Source organism: Cryptomeria japonica, unplaced genomic scaffold (assembly GCF_030272615.1).
Source record: "Cryptomeria japonica unplaced genomic scaffold, Sugi_1.0 HiC_scaffold_483, whole genome shotgun sequence".
In the NCBI taxonomy this organism is placed as follows: domain Eukaryota; kingdom Viridiplantae; phylum Streptophyta; class Pinopsida; order Cupressales; family Cupressaceae; genus Cryptomeria; species Cryptomeria japonica.
In genome coordinates, this window is record NW_026729302.1 from 1 (window position 1) to 5,000 (window position 5,000).

The 5,000-nt window shown below is 63.3% G+C and overlaps 1 non-coding gene across 1 annotated transcript; it reads left to right on the top strand.

Moving 5' to 3' along the window:
* Nucleotides 1-2,774: 2,774 nt before the first annotated feature.
* Nucleotides 2,775-2,893, top strand: LOC131871909 (5S ribosomal RNA). Its single transcript, XR_009370098.1, has one exon. It is a non-coding gene; the product is annotated as a 5S ribosomal RNA (ribosomal RNA).
* Nucleotides 2,894-5,000: the final 2,107 nt, after the last annotated feature.

A 5,000-nucleotide genomic window follows, 5' to 3' on the forward strand; every position in this document is an offset into this window, starting at 1 on the left:
TCGGAGCGCTCCTTGGTGCGCACCAGGGCGCGCAACCCAGCCGAGGTGCCCACCCCGGCGAAGGTGCGTACCCGGGGCAAACCGGGCTCCGACTTCGTGCACGCCGCACCTTGGAGCACACTTCGGAGCGCTCCTTGGTGCGCACCATGGTGCCCACCAGGCCGCGCAACCCAGCCAAGGTGTGCGCACCAAGGTGCACGCGAGGTGCGCACCCGGGGCAAACCGGGGTCCGACTTCGTGCACGCCGCACCTTGGAGCACACATCGGGGCGCTCCCGGGTTCGCACCGGCGTTGCGCACCGTGGTGGGCACCTCGGAGCACACCAAGGTGGGCAGCGAGGGTGCGCACCTTTGATGCGATGCCTTCACTAATTTCCATAAAAGGCAAAAAAAAAACGAGATTTTAAAATTTCCGTTTTGAAAGATAGTGAGAAAAAGGGAATGCTGGTGCCATCTTGAGCCCGCCCTGGTGCGCAGCCCAGCCAAGGTGTGCGCACCAAGGTGCCCACCCTGGCGAAGGTGCGCGCCCGGGCAATTAACCCAACTTCCAACTTCGCGCGCGCCAGGGTGGGAGCGCACCCAACAACCGGGCCTGGGAAGAGCCAATGCGAGAAACCCCACCAAACGCTCTGACAAAAAAAGAGGGGGCGCTCCAGTAACCCCGCTTCGGAGCGCACCCTGGGCAAACCCAGCCAAGGTGCCCACCCCGGCCAAGGTGCAGGCGAGGTGCGCACCCGGGGCAAACCGGGCTCCGACAACGTGCACCGCCGCACCTTGGAGCACACTTCGTAGCGCTCCCGGGTGCGCACCTCAGAGCACACCAAGGTGGGCAGCGAGGTGCGCACCTTTGATGCGCTGCCTTCACTAATTTCCAGAAAAGGCAAAAAAAAAAGGAGATTTTAAAATTTCCGTTTTGAAAGATAGTGAAAAAAACGGAACGCGGGTGCCATCTTGAGCCCTTCCTGGTGCGCAGCCCAGGCAAGTTGTGCGCACCAAGGTGCCCACCCTGGCGGAGGTGCGCGCCCGGGGCAAACCGGGCTCCGACTTCGTGCACTGCATGGTGCCCCACCAAGGCGCGCAACCCCAGCCAAGGTGCCCACCGCAGCGAAGGTGCACGCGAGGTGCGCACCCGAGGTGCACACCCGGGGCAAACCGAGCTCCGACTTCGTGCACGCCGCACCTTGGAGCACACTTCAGAGCGCTCCTTGGTGCGCACCAGGGCGCGCAACCCAGCCAAGGTGCTCACCCCGGCGAAGGTGCACGCGAGGTGCGCACCCGGGGCAAGCCGGGCTCGGACTTCGTGCACGCCGCACCTTGGAGCACACATCGGAGCGCTCCCGGGTTCGCACCAGCATTGCGCACCTTTGATGCGCTGCCTTCACTAATTTCCAGAAAAGGCAAAAAAAAAAAAAAAACGAGATTTTAAAATTTCCGTTTTGAAAGATAGTGAAAAAAACGGAACGCGGGTGCCATCTTGAGCCCGCCCTGGTGTGCAGCCCAGGCAAGTTGTGCGCACCAAGGCACCCACCCTGGCCAAGGTGGGTCACGGGGTGGGTCCTAGGGTGGGTAACGGGGTGGGTACTAAGGTGCGTGCCAAGGTGGGTCATGGGGTGGGTGCCAAGGTGGGCACCAGGGTGGGTGTGCACCAACCCTAGCCAGGGTAGGTCACGGGGTGGTTGTCGGGGTGGGCGTCAAGGAGCCAAGGTGGGTGGCAAGTAGCCAAGTTGCGTGCCAAGGTGGGTGTCGGGGTGGGTGCCAAGGATCCAAGGTGGGTGCCAAGGAACCAAGGTGGGTGTCTGGGTGGGTGCCGAGGTGGGAGCCAGGGTGGGTCCCAAGGTGAGTGCAAAGGTGGGTGCCAGGGTCAAGGTGAGTGCCAATGTGGGTTCCAAGGTGCCAGGGTCAGGGTGAGTGCCAATGTGGGTTCAAAGGTGCTAAGTTGGGTGCGAGGTTGGGTGCGAGGGTGGGTGGGTGCCAAGGTGTGCTAGGTGGAAGCCCGGGTGGGTCGGCATCCCATGGGTGTCGAGTTGGGTGCCTGATGGGTGCTTCTTGTCAAGTTTTAGTCGTCGGGACTCATTTCGAGCCTTAGAGGTCGTTTCTTGTCCGGTTGCCCTGTCTTCGACCTGGGAACCCAATTTTGGTCCTCGGGTCCCATTTTTTTTTGTCTCGCATCCCACTTTTGGCCTGTGGCCTTTTCGGGGTCGATTCTCGTTTTGGGCATCAGAGCATGTTTCTTCTCCTAAAACCCAATATTTGTTTATTAAGTCTCGGAACACATTTTTGTTCTCGTGGACCCATCATGGGTCTTGGAACGCATTTGTGGTCCTTGGGTCCCATTTTGCATCCCGAAACTTGTGTTTTGGTGCTTGATCCCTATTTTGGGTGCCCACCTTGCACCAAGTGCGCACCCGGGGCAAACCGAGCGCCTTGGTGCACCGGGGCAAGATCGAGCGTGCACCCGAGGCGCCCCGAACATGCACCAAGGTGCACTCGGCCCACATGTGAGCGCAGGTCGTTGCGCCCGAGGTGGTGTGTGGGCACCGCGTTGCAGACGGGACACTGCACGCACACGACGCCCCGTCCAGGTGCACGCACGTAGGCCGGGCCGGGTGCACACCCGACGCCCTAGCAAGGTGCGCGCACCCGGGCAGGGCTCACACTTGGCGAACGGGGCGCACTTCGCGAGGGAGGGTGTGCACCTCGACGGGGGTGGGTGGCCGGGGTGGATTCGCACGTGGGTCGCGGTTTGCTAAGTACACACTGCGACAAGCTCATAACGGGTGCGATCATACCAGCGTTAGTGCACCGGATCCCATCAGAACTCCGCAGTTAAGCGCGCTTGGGCCGGAGTAGTACTGGGATGGGTGACCTCCCGGGAAGTCCCGGTGTTGCACCCTTTCTTAGTTTTTCGCCGGGCGTCGCAATGCTATTTGAATAAACCTTTTGCCCGTTTGCGTTCTCGTCGGGGCCGGGCCGGGCCGGGGTGCGCTGCCCGCACTACCGCGCGCGCGGGGGCGACACCGAGCGCGCACCCGAGGCGCCCCGAGCACACAGGCCACGGTGCAACCCGGGCGTTGTGCGCGCACCCCGGTGCGCCCGAGGTGCTGCGCGCGCACCCAGGTGAAATCGGTGTGCACCTCGGCCAGTGCGCGCTCGGTCGAGTCGCGCACGTTGGCCAAGGTGCACGGTGATGTTTCTTACTCTAAGGTTCCGCACCAGACGCCCGGGACAGGTGAGCGAAGCTGGGCGGGGCCGGGTGCGCGGCCGGGGCAGGTGCACGCAGCTGGAGAGAGCTTTGGAGCACACCAGAGGTGCGCACCTTGGAGCACACTTCGGAGCGCACCAATGATGCGCTCCATTCAAAAGTTTCCTGAAAAGGCAAAAAAAGTTGAGATTATAGAATTTCCCACTTGAGAGATTGTAAAAAAAAAAAATTTAAAATGAAGGAAACGCGGGTGCCAAGGTGTGCGCGCCCGGGTGCGCAGCCCAGCCAAGGTGTGCGCACCAAGGCGCCCACCCTGGCGAAGGTGCACGCAAGGTGCGCACCCGAGGCAAACCGGACAATTAACCCAACTTTCGACTTCGCGCGCACCTGCGCACCTTGGAGCGCACTTCGGAGCGCTCCTTGGTGCGCACCAATCTTGGGCACCTCGGAGTGCACCATGGCGCCCACCAAGGTGCGCACCCGGGGCAAACCGAGCTCCGACTTCGTGCGCACCTTGGAGCGCACGAAAGGTGCGCACCATGGCGCCCACCAAGGTGCGCAGCCCAGCCAAGGCGTGCGCATCAAGGTGCGCACCCTGGCGAAGGTGCGCACCCGGGGCAAACCGAGCTCCGACTTCGTGCGCACCTTGGAGCGCACAAAGGGTGCGCAACCCAGCCAAGGTGTGCGCACCCCGGGCAAACCGAGCTCCGAATCGTGCGCACCTTGGAGCACACTTCGGAGCCCTCCTTGGTGCGCACCGATGTTGCGCACCTCGGAGCGCACCCGGGGAAAACAATGCAATTAACCCGACTTTCGACTTCGTGGGCACCTCGGAGCGCTCTCGGGTTCGCACCTCGGAGCACACCGAGGTGCGCACCTTTGATGCGCTGCCTTCACCAATTTCCAGAAAAGGCAAGAAAACATTGAGAAGGTGTGCGCACCGAGGTGCCCACCCTGGCGAAGGTGCACGCGAGGTGCGCACCCGGGGCAAACCGGGCTCCGACTTCGTGCACGCCATGCTGCGCACCTTGGAGGGCCATGGTGCGCACCTTGGAGCACACTTCGGAGCGCTCAATGGTGCCCAACCCAGCCAAGGTGCCCACCGCGGCGAAGGTGCACGCGAGGTGCGCACCCGGGGCAAACCGGGCTCCGACTTCGTGCACGCCGCACCTTGGAGCACACTTCGGAGCGCTCCTTGGTGCGCACCAGGGCGCGCAACCCAGCCGAGGTGCCCACCCCGGCGAAGGTGCACGCGGGGTGCGCACCCGGGGCAAACCGGGCTCCGACTTCGTGCACGCCATGGTGCCCACCGCGCCAAGGTGCACGCGAGGTGCGCACCCGGGGCAAACCGGGCTCCGACTTCGTGCACGCCGCACCTTGGAGCACACTTCGGAGCGCTCCTTGGTGCGCACCAGGGCGCGCAACCCAGCCGAGGTGCCCACCCCGGCGAAGGTGCACGCGAGGTGCGCACCCGGGGCAAACCGGGCTCCGACTTCGTGCACGCCATGGTGCCCACCGCGGCGAAGGTGCACGCGAGGTGCGCACCCGGGGCAAACCGGGCTCCGACTTCGTGCACGCCGCACCTTGGAGCACACTTCGGAGCGCTCCTTGGTGCGCACCATGGTGCCCACCAGGGCGCGCAACCCCACCAAACGCTCGGACAAAAAAAGAGGGGCCGCTCCAATAACCCCACTTCGGAGCGCACCAGAAACCCCACTGGACGCTTGGGCAAAAAAGTAATGCGCACCCGAAGCCCCTACCCAGAAATCCCCAGTTCGGACATGGGGAGCTGCAACGGT